This window comes from Silene latifolia, unplaced genomic scaffold (assembly GCF_048544455.1).
Source record: "Silene latifolia isolate original U9 population unplaced genomic scaffold, ASM4854445v1 scaffold_254, whole genome shotgun sequence".
In the NCBI taxonomy this organism is placed as follows: domain Eukaryota; kingdom Viridiplantae; phylum Streptophyta; class Magnoliopsida; order Caryophyllales; family Caryophyllaceae; genus Silene; species Silene latifolia.
Window position 1 is genome coordinate 1 of NW_027413198.1, and position 12,316 is coordinate 12,316.

The 12,316-nt window shown below is 39.7% G+C and overlaps 1 non-coding gene across 1 annotated transcript; it reads left to right on the forward strand.

Annotated features, from left to right (window-relative positions):
- Positions 1-8,427: 8,427 nt before the first annotated feature.
- On the forward strand, positions 8,428-8,534 carry LOC141639017 (small nucleolar RNA R71). Its single transcript, XR_012542337.1, has one exon. It is a non-coding gene; the product is annotated as a small nucleolar RNA R71 (small nucleolar RNA).
- Positions 8,535-12,316: the final 3,782 nt, after the last annotated feature.

The window sequence follows — 12,316 nt, forward strand, 5'->3', positions numbered from 1 at the left end:
CAATTTATAGCTCCACAAACAACTCTACAATTAGTAAAGAGGCAAGTAAAGGTCGGATCCCAAGGGACGGAGTTGAAATGAGATTTCTATTGTAACTAGTGATGTCTAAGGGGTGTCACAAATTGGGTTGATGTAGAAGGTTACTAAACTAAAATAGCAATGAAAATAAACAAGCAAGATGAATTAAAGGGGTGTAAACAATTGATTAAAGGCACTAGGGTGTCATGGGGTCATAGGGGAATCATGGGATATGATCATACAAACACATTCTCAAATTATAAGCAAGCAATTATTGTTGTGATGGATTGAGTTGGGTTATATCTTACAATCCTAGGAAAGTTTGGGTCCCGGAGCCGAATCGATTAGATTGTACAACACCTACAAGTCGACTTAATCTTCCCTACTCAACAACATGCATGGTCTAATGAGACTCGAGTTGGGTTATGTCTTACAAGTCTCATTGAAAAGATAGAAGATGATAGTAAATGCAAGGATTCATAGGCTTAGCATTTCATCAAATATAACATGTGCATGAGTTGAGATCAAAACAAGCAAGCAAATAAAACATGAAAGCATATTAATTTAAGCATGAATCATTCCCCATGTTGGTTTCCCCTAATCACCCATTAACCCTAGCTAAGAGACTACTCACTCATTATCATGTTGATCATGCTAGCAAGGTTGTCAATCATATCAACAATATGAAACATGATGAATAAATGAAAGTAATTAACAATAATTAAGAAGGGATTAAGAGATTATACCTACTAATGATTCCAATAACAAAGCAAAGATAATAGAAGTACTTGAATGCTTGATTGAGAGATTGTCAATCTACCAACAATAACCCAAAATAATCTTCAATTACCCAAAATAAATGATGAACAAAAGAGAGATTAAAGAACTAAAACTTGGATTAAAACTTGATTAATACTTGATTACAATATTAAAGAGAGATTTGATTGATATTAACTACACTAATTATTGATAAGAAAAACATGCTCCTCTAATTAGACTAATGGGGTATTTATAGTGGAAATTAGGGAGGATGCATTAGGGTTAACTAAGGGCTAAACTAGTAATTACACTTTTTAAGTTGAGCAAGGAGGAGCCGGTATTTTTGGAGAGAAGGGCTTCTCTTTTCGTAGCTTGGAGAAGGCAATCCGTGCTGTGCTGGAATCTGGGCGGAATGGGGTCGGGACGGGCGGATTCTGGCGTTTGAATCCGAGCGAAGTCATGGGAATCCGGGCGGATTGTGGAGGGGGAATCCGAGCGGATTGTGGCAAAGACGCTCGGATTGTGCTGGGGCTGGACGGACGGATTAGTGACAATCCGCTCGGATTGTCAGTCAGCAACAATTCTTCTTCTTTTCTTCCCTTTTCTTCATAAATTCCTTGGGGATTTCCTTGGGGACTCAAGGATCCTTTCTCAACATTGCTCTTCTACTATGATATGTACAAAGGCCTTCTAATCTTGTCCCTCCTTGATGCTTGGTCATTGAATTCGATCAATTTAGTCTTGGTTTGCCATGAAAATGTAAGATTCTTACTCCTTTCCTACCAAGGGATCAAAATCTCAAAGAATATGCAAAACAAAGAACTAAAGATAAGAAATGACCCAAATAAGCACTAAAAAGCATGGAAACAAGGCTAATTCGGGGGCTAAATATGCGCCAATTATGGTCACATCAAATATCCCCAAACCGAACCTTTGCTCGTCCCGAGTAAAGAGGTGACAAAGACTAGGACCAATACTAACCTATCCTAATAAAATAGCCGATATGAGACAATTAGCGGGTCTCACTCCGCCCCTTCAACTCACAACAAGACAACCATGAGGTAGGATGCCTTCTTGCAAGGCAAGGTGGGGCTTGCCAAAATGGCGATACATCCAAACATTAAAGCACACAAAAACACATAATGGATGCATCTACAAAAAGAATAGCCACTTTCCTCATCTAAGTGGCGGAAATTACCTACAAGAGAAGCAATTCAAGGGTACACAATCCTTCATAGATGCAATTTGTTCAAACTACTAAGCCTAGAAGGATACCAATAAATCACCTCCAAAACGTGTCAAGCTAGGGTACCTTTGTCCTCAATCGTTAAATGCTTTTGTCAAGAGTAGACTCCCTATGGTGTTAGAAACACTGGAGGATCGCGGAATTCCCCCTCTTGCCTAGACAAGAAGAAGGGTCGTCCCCTTTCTACCATGCACAAAAATGGATACGATGGAAAAGGGATCGATAGTATTTGAGTTTCATTTTGGGAGTTTGCTTTGGTTTTTGTTTTCCCCCCAATTACTTGTGGCATATAACATTTGAGAACACTTTCTTTTTGCCATTTCTTTTGATTTTTGGCTTTTTCAACACTTGACAACTTTTTGCATTTTCTTTTGAACATTTTCAAAGTCACCCCAATTAGTAACGAGGGTGCCTTGTATTTGAAGCTTAGGAGTTCTATTTTTGCTCCTCTTTTCATTTGATGCATTTTTTTGCAAACTTTCTTTCACTTTTCATTTCATTGAACTCAAATTGATTTCTTTTTGTACCCATTCCCTTTTGTTGACAAAAATATGGTAGAACATGGATGAATGATGGTTGCATGGTTTCAAGGGTCACCTTGGAATAAACGGTAGCCAAGGAGTTATCACACCACAAGGTACTCTTGACTAGGCCTTAAACCATGGGTCAAAGGATACTAGCATGACACATCCTAGGGTGTTTTACAAGTATTCTAACAAACAAAGTCTTAAGAAGAAAAAGCATCTACTAGGGCCTATATACACTTGTCAAGCTTCCCAAGTAGACGGTTTCGCAAAAATTTTTTTCTAACCATGCAAAATACATGCCATGACGCAACTAATATAAACATCCTAATGCATGTGATTCTACCAACTAATATGACATATAAACTAAATGCAAGTCCTAAGTTCACATTATTTTACCGCATCAATCAAAATAAAGCCACATAGTCATCAACATAAAGAGGAAAAAGGAGATTGGAAAGATCATACCATGCGGTCTTCAATATCCTCATGTCTCGGATGTGGCGTAGTCAATCAATGTGAACAAGGATAGAACAAACACGATATATACAAGACAATATATACAAGACTACAAAAGGAAATAAACATGTTTTTGGGTTTTCAATTTTCAAGTTTTTATGATTTTTGAAATTTTTCAATTTTTTTGGATTTTTGAATAAGAGTTAAATGTTAGAATTCCCATCCCCACACTAATATGGGCATTGTCCTCAATGGCCAAAATGATGGAAATTATGCAAAGATGATGCATGTTTTCTATACTAAATGCAATCTATACTAAGCTACACTACATGATGCATGGTTTTTGTTATGACGGAGAGGATAATTTAGATTACCTCCCGTTGCGTATGCATTAACTTCCCCAAACCGAGTGAGACACTATTGCTAATGTCCAAGGATGGGTATAGTTCATGCACACACTATGCTATGCATGAAACTAGTTTGTCATTTTGGATTTTTAAAACGGGAACAATAGAATGAGAACACCTCAATGGTACCGAGGTGTGAATCCTCTAATGGGGCTAGGACTACTCTAACAATGATCAAAATGAAATATAATACAAAGAGAGAAATAGACAAACCATGAGAGTGTAGGAGTCTCCAAGGCTTGCTAATCTTCCATCATGCTATCATCATCACTTCCCTCATGAGAAGTGGTGACATTGCCACTTTCCTTGTCATTTGCTTCTTCACTTTCTTCCTCATCTTCCTCATCATCATCTTCACCGTCCTTTTCTCCTTCACTTGCTTCTTCCTCAATATTATCATCAACTTCTTCATCATTTCCAACAACCTCATTGTCACCCATAACGACCCTAGATGCACCCGGAAATAAGACTTATCTATCCGCCCAACTAGGCAAAGGACAAGATGGATCAAGTAGTCCTTGCCTAGCTAAATGTAGGAGGGGTGGATATTGAGCCAAGTAGGCATTTTTCCGATCTTCATAGGCTTGCTTGTGCATTGCTTGCATGAGAAGAGTCACATAGTCTTTACCAACTTCAACTCCTTCCGGCTTGAACTCTTCATATTTAAAGGGGTAAGGTGGTATGACAATGGAAGAAGAGGGCATTTCAAGATCACCCTTTTGTTGTTGAATGATATACTCGGCTTCTTTGGAAAGGGGAAGTAGATAATTGGTCCGGTGGACGCTTAGACGGCAAATCTTTGAAGGCAAGGTGAACGATCTAGCTTCACTAGTTAGCCATCCATACTTAGTGTCAAGGGGGTTATGGGCAACCCACTTGAACTTGTGAATCATAGTATGCATATCAACAAGATGGCCACCCTCCTTTGCTTTGTACTTGTTATCCTTATTGAAGTTAGGATCAAAGTGCTTGGCTAGGAGTATAACTAGGCCGCCATTGACAATAACGGTCGTGCCCTTCTTCCCACAATCAATATTGAGCCATCTATCTACCAAGAGCCTCAAAGAATTGTAAGGCTTGGTGTGAACTCTTCCGATATTCAAAGCCGATTCAAGGAGAATAAAATCAAGTCTTGTGAAATGGTTGGTATCTTTCCTAGCAATTATGGTGTTACCCACGACCTTGTGCCATACTCTTATGCCCGGATGGTGGACCAAAAGAGCACGACTCGCATGAAAATCCTCAAATTTCTTCCCGGAGATTGCCTCCCAAAGAGGCTCGGGGTCATACTTTCCATAATGCTTAAGATAACGCGATTCATCACTAAGACCCAAAATTTCACCCAATTCCCGAAAGGTAATGCGTCTACTAACATTAGCTAGACGAAACTCGATATTCTCCCTATTCTCAACTTTGGTGACTTTCAAAGAACTTAAAAATTCCAAGGTAAGGGAGGGGTATGTCAATTCCCTTGTTTCAAACAATTTCTTTAACCCCATGGCATTGAAAAAGGCTTTTGTTTGTTCAAGAACACCCAATTTTTGTAAGGTATCTTCACATATGAATTTGGTGGATTGTAATGACTTCATAGCAAACTTGACAAAGGTATTTCTATGGGTATCGGAAATAAAAGTTACCTCCGGATAATGCAAAATTGATCAATTACCGGAGTAGAAGGTGTTGTTGCTCCCATAGAAGGTTGTTGTTGTTGTTGCACTTCCAAGTTTGGTGTTGCTACCACCATAGCCAATGCTTTCTTTGTTTGAAGAGCCTTTTGCCTTTGTGAGAGTGCCTTAGCCTTTGGTGCCTTTGTTGCCTTTGTTGCTCCCTTAGTCCTTGCCATTGATGAACTAACCAAGAAAAGAATGAAAAATCTTCAATTTGTAGTATGCCCAAATCGATTTGAAGGTGAAAGGCTTTGCCTTTATGAAAACAAAAATCGACTCAAAGGTTGAAGATTTTGTGCTTGGTTTTGATTTTTGTTGAGGAAGGAGTGATTAATTTGTTGTTGGAAGGATGGTTTGATTTGATTTTGGTGAATGTTTTTGAGGGTTTTTGTTTTTGTGATGGAGAGGATGAGGGTTTTGATGTTGTGGGTAGTGTTTATGAATGAATGAATGAATGAATGAATGAAGGTGGGAGGGGTTTTAAAGAGGCCGAAAATTTCAAATCTGCAGGGGCAATCCGTACGGATTCTGCCCAATCCGTGCGGATTCTGCTCTTTCTGAACTTTGCAAAACTCGCCTAAAGACGGGCGGATTTGTGACAATCCGCTCGGATTTGCTGAACACGGGACGGGCGGATTTGTTCAAAGACGGACGGATTTCAGTCCAGAAAATTTTGCTTGTTTTCCTCAGCTGCAAAGACGGACGTCTTTCTTACAAGACGGACGGATTATACAAGACGGGCGGATTCTGTGGAATCCGCTCGGATTTTAGCACAGTCAAGAAATTTTCAAAATTCAGCTTAGTTCAGGACGGGCGTCTTTTCTGCAATACGCTCGGATTCTGCAAGACGGGCAGATTCTCAGGAATCCGCTCGGATTCTGGCCCTGTGTACACGGATTCAGTTCCATCCGTGCACACTGCATTTCCCATACCGTTCTTCCATTCTTTCTTCAAGTCTTGTGTTCGTCATTGTGGGGGCACTACTAAGGCATGGATAGCCTAGGCAATTGCCATCCCCACACTAAGTTAAAAGCACTACACATCAATTGAAATAGTTAGTCCCTCCCTCACTTCTCTCAAACATGACAATTATTTTGATCAAAGTAAATAAAAATCCAAAGATGACAAAAATGCAATACAAGAATTGAAAAGTAAGTTAGGGAGTTAGAAATAATTACAAGTGGTGGTTTAGGGAGGACTCCACCAAACTCTCATTCTTGATGAGATGTCAAGGGGGCATGTCCAAGGTGTTGTTGATGTTGCTCAACACCTTGAAGAAGTAATCAAAAGCTTGTTCATTATCATGGTAGAGGTTCTCAATAGACTTTGGCCCTTGTTGTTGATCATGATCGATGGCATGTCCAATGTAGGGATTAAAAATCCCTTCAAATTCGTCGTCCCAAAGACCACAAACTTCATTGAGTTGATCATTGAAAATCTCTTGCTTAGATGGAGACAACTCTCCCAATTTCTTCTCTTGGCCAATGAGGCCATCCTCTTCTTCCTTGGTTGATTTTGATGAGCTTTGCAAGCTCTCCTTGTCACAATTCACTTGCTCTTTGAATGGAGCATCTTCAATTTTCTTCTTCCATTGGAGTTCCGAATTCTTCCTTTCATTTTTTCGGCTATAATGATCAATCATGAAACATGGCTCATGCAAATGAGGAGCTCTCATAGTCTTGTCAAGATTAAAAGTTATGCTTTCATCTCCCACTTCTAGAGTGAGCTCACCATGTTTTACATCAATTACCGCACCGGCGGTGTGTAGGAAAGGTCTTCCTAGGATGATTGGAATGTTGGAATCTTCCTCCATATCAACAATGACAAAGTCCACCGGGATGAAAAACTTCCCAATTCGCACGGGGACATCTTCCCATATCCCTAACGGTGTCTTCGTCGATCTATCGGCCATTTGGAGTGTGATATTGGTGCATTTAAGCTCTCCCATCCCCAACCTTTTACTTACCGAGTACGGCATGACACTCACACTAGCCCCTAGATCACATAAGGCTTTGTTGATCGTCGTGTCGCCAATGGTACACGGTATTGAGAAGCTTCCCGGATCCTTTAACTTTGGAGGTGAACTCCCTTGAAGTATTGCACTACTCACCTTAGTGAAGGCGATAGTCTCAAGCTTCCGGATCGACTTCTTCTTTGTGAGGATATCTTTCATGTATTTCGCATAGGCCGGAACGTGATTGATTAATTCCGTGAAAGGAATTGAGACTTCTAAATTCTTCACAATTTCCATGAACTTTCCAAGTTGATCATCAAATTTGGGCTTGGCTTGACGACTTGGAAAAGGAAATCTAATCACAATGGGCTCCTTCTCCTTGGCCTTGTCTTCATTTTTCTTTGAACTTTCTTCTTTTGATGATTCTCCATCTTTGGAGTTTTGCACAATTTCTTCCTTTTCACTAGCTTCCACAACTTCATTCTCAACTTGCTTCTTTGGTGCTTCATACCTTGTACCACTTCTCAAGTGAATGGCACTAACCGTTTCATGTCTAGGGGGATTACTTTGAGGTGGTAATTGCCCCTTTTGTCTTTGTGAGCTTGAAGATGCTAGTTGAGTCAATTGTGTTTCCAACATCTTGGTGTGAGCTAGAATGTTGTTGATGGTGGTTTCCTTTGCTTGGCTATCTTTTTGCATTTGAGTGAAAAATTCTTGTTGATTTTTTTGCATTTGGAGGACCGCTTTTTGGACATCAAAGCCTTGGTCATTTTGGTGATTGTATGGATTTTGATTTTGGTAACCTTGGTTTTGATTGTAAAAGGGTCTTTGATTTTGGTTTCTCATGGGTGGTGGAGTGTATGTTGTTTGAGGGTTTTGAACATTTTGGCTTTTGTATGAGAGATTTGGATGGAATTTGGTGTTTTCATTGTAAAAGTTGGAATAAGGGGTACCACTCTTGTATGCTTGGAAAGCATTCACTTGTTCATTTGTTCCCCTACATTCACCTTGGTCATGTCCCAAAGTTCCACAATTCTCACATATCCCACTTGGGATTGATGAGGATGCCGTCATGGCATTAACATGATGCTTCGATGATTTTGAATTTTCCTCAAGTCTAGCCATAGCTTGTTCAAACTTCAAGTTGATTGTGTCAATGTGAGCACTAAGTTGAGCACCCAATTGAGTAACGGAGTCCACTTAATGCTTTCCTCCTCTAGTAGCCTTGCGAGGTCTACTATATTGTGAGTTATGGACCGCCATTTCCTCAATCTTGTTCCATGTTTGATTGTCATCAACTTCGGTGAACATTCCATTTGATCCCATATTGAGAATGTTCCTAGAATCTTCATATAAACCATTCCAAAATTGTTGCACCAAAAACTATTCGCTAAGTCCATGGTGAGGACATGAGCGACAAATTCCCTTGAACCTCTCCCAAGCTTCATATAAAGACTCTTCATCCCTTTGCTTAAAACCCGTAATTTGAGCTCTTAGCATGTTAGTCTTTTCCGGTGGGTAGAATTTTTTGTAGAAAGCTAGAGCCAACTTCTTCCAAGAATCTATTCCAAAGGTGGCCTTATCAAGGCCCTTCAACCATTGCTTCGCGGTGCCGATTAAGGAAAAAGGAAATAAGACCCATCTAATTTGGTCTTGAGTCACGCCCGTTTGAGAGATAGCATCACAATAGTCGCAAAAGGTTTCCATATGGGAATGAGGGTCCTCACTAGGCATCCCCCCGAATTGGCTCCTCTCAACTAATTGGATGAAGGCGGACTTGGCAATAAAATTTCCGGTGAGATGTTGCGGTGTAGGAGTACCATTTGGTAGATTCTCCTCGGTGGGTATGGAGTGTGACGAGAATTTTGGCATTGTAGGTGGATTTTGTGGGGTATTGTGTAATGGGTTTTCTTCTCCTTCTATTGCGAAAGGATTGATAAACTCACTAGTGGGTTGGACAACTTCACTAATACCTCTTAAATTCCTCCTAACAACTCTCCTATTGTTCGTCAAGGTTCTTTCGATTTCACGGTCAAAAGGTAACAAATCACTTTGTAACCTTCTAGACATGCAAAATATCAAACAACTCGAAAATGATTAGAACAAACCTTGAGGAGTTTTACTTCCTCAAGGCGAAGAAAGACACAACTAATAACAATAAAAAGAAATCTAAATCAAACAAACACCGTCCCCGGCAACGGCGCCATTTTTTATGCGATCCCGCTAAGTGTTCACAAATTAAGATGTGGTCGTTGGTCACGATCGAATCAAAACACAATTTATAGCTCCACAAACAACTCTACAATTAGTAAAGAGGCAAGTAAAGGTCGGATCCCAAGGGACGGGAGTTGAAATAAGATTTCTATTGTAACTAGTGATGTCTAAGGGGTGTCACAAATTGGGTTGATGTAGAAGGTTACTAAACTAAAATAGCAATGAAAATAAACAAGCAAGATGAATTAAAGGGGTGTAAACAATTGATTAAAGGCACTAGGGTGTCATGGGGTCATAGGGGAATCATGGGATATGATCATACAAACACGTTCTCAAATTATAAGCAAGCAATTATTGTTGTGATGGATTGAGTTGGGTTATATCTTACAATCCTAGGAAAGTTTGGGTCCCGGAGCCGAATCGATTAGATTGTACAACACCTACAAGTCGACTTAATCTTCCCTACTCAACAACATGCATGGTCTAATGAGACTCGAGTTGGGTTATGTCTTACAAGTCTCATTGAAAAGATAGAAGATGATAGTAAATGCAAGGATTCATAGGCTTAGCATTTCATCAAATATAACATGTGCATGAGTTGAGATCAAAACAAGCAAGCAAATAAAACATGAAAGCATATTAATTTAAGCATGAATCATTCCCTATGTTGGTTTCCCCTAATCACCCATTAACCCTAGCTAAGAGACTACTCACTCATTATCATGTTGATCATGCTAGCAAGGTTGTCAATCATACCAACAATATGAAACATGGTGAATAAATGAAAGTAATTAACAATAATTAAGAAGGGATTAAGAGATTATACCTACTAATGATTCCAATAACAAAGCAAAGATAATAGAAGTACTTGAATGCTTGATTGAGAGGTTGTCAATCTCCCAACAATAACCCAAAATAATCTTCAATTACCCAAAATAAATGATGAACAAAAGAGAGATTAAAGAACTAAAACTTGGATTAAAACTTGATTAATACTTGATTACAATATTAAAGAGAGATTTGATTGATATTAACTACACTAATTATTGATAAGAAAAACATGCTCCTCTAATTAGACTAATGGGGTATTTATAGTGGAAATTAGGGAGGATGCATTAGGGTTAACTAAGGGCTAAACTAGTAATTACACTTTTTAAGTTGAGCAAGGAGGAGCCGGTATTTTTGGAGAGAAGGGCTTCTCTTTTCGTAGCTTGGAGAAGGCAATCCGTGCTATGCTGGAATCCGGGCGGAATGGGGTCGGGACGGGCAGATTCTGGCGTTTGAATCCGAGCGGATTCATGGGAATCCGGGCGGATTGTGGAGGGGGAATCCGAGCGGATTGTGGCAAAGACGCTAGGATTGTGCTGGGGCTGGACGGACGGATTAGTGACAATCCGCTCGGATTGTCAGTCAGCAACAATTCTTCTTCTTTTCTTCCCTTTTCTTCATAAATTCCTTGGGGATTTCCTTGGGGACTCAAGGATCCTTTCTCAACATTGCTCTTCTACTATGATATGTACAAAGGCCTTCTAATCTTGTCCCTCCTTGATGCTTGGTCATTGAATTCGATCAATTTAGTCTTGTTTTGCCATGAAAATGCAAGATTCTTACTCCTTTGCTACAAAGGGATCAAAATCTCAAAGAATATGCAAAACAAAGAACTAAAGATAAGAAATGACCCAAATAAGCACTAAAAAGCATGGAAACAAGGCTAATTCGGGGGCTAAATAAGCGCCAATTATGGTCACATCACTTAGGTTATTACAACCCGAGACTAGAAAGCGGGGAAAAGATATCCCACGAATAAACAAATAAAGGGTTTCTAACTAGCAAACTAAGGTCCAAGGGTTTAGTTCTCGCTAGCCCACACGTCTTCCCCACATAAGCATCTTCACCACTGTCATTCATGTAAACATGAACGCCACGGTGGTGGGGAGTAACTCAAGGTTCTCCTAGCCACAAAATGTCAAGACGAACATAACAAAGCACATAAACAGATAATTAGATTAAGATAAGATATGAATATATGGACTTATAGCTAAACATATGATCTTACATATTTAAGAATACAAGTATAAGAAAAACAATGAGATAGGCTAGTAGGCAAGACATAAGCAATGCTAAATAATAAAGAAGGAATGTACATAGATTAATATGAAGGCCACTTAACCATGGGTACGTAATTCAAGGGGATATGACCAATGCAACCATCCAAAATGCAAACATTTACAACTCTTAGACTATAATTTCCCCGGGTAGGACTACGATAATGATACGGTCCTAGTCTAAATCTGCAGATTCTCGGGTGTACATCCCGATTCGACGTGCGCCAGCACAGCACGCACCCAAGACTCGACTACTAATGGAGACCGAAAGTACCCCAATCGCTTAACAAAGCACGAAAGTGGCGGAAATACTAAGATAAGACTCACTTGCCAGAACAGCACAAGTGGCCCAAAACCGTACTTGCCAGAACAACACAAGTAGGCCAAACCCGTACTTGCCAGAACAGCACAAGTAGGGCGTAAATGTAAAACAAGCATGTAAGATAGTATTATGGCATTTCTACAAGAATACGACCCTACAAGTAATCATTTATAATCATCCTTTCATACTTGTATCATATAAAATAAACATTTCATTTCATAATTATACATACCGGTTAAATAAAATAAATAAAATATAACAAGTGGTAATGGATAATTTACGTCATGTGAAAATTTACGGAAGGCACACAAAACCACTACATGTGACAAGATGAGCCCAAACATAAAAGAGTGGTGAGCCCAAATAATGCAAGGATTTGAGTCCAAATTAGATAATGATTTGTCCAAAATCTATAAGGAGTTGAGTCCAAAATTGATAAGAGTTTGAGCCCAACATTTATAAGTTTGTGAGCCCACACCAATGCTTACACAAAACAAGAAAACAAAACCGCGGAAGGAGTAAGGGGAGGGTATGGCTCAGCACACTGATCAACAGCTGGGCCATCAGCCATGTCATGGCCGTATAACCACCAGCCCTTGCCACTCACAGTCAGCCCCATGCCGCAGCCAAACCGCCCTTCA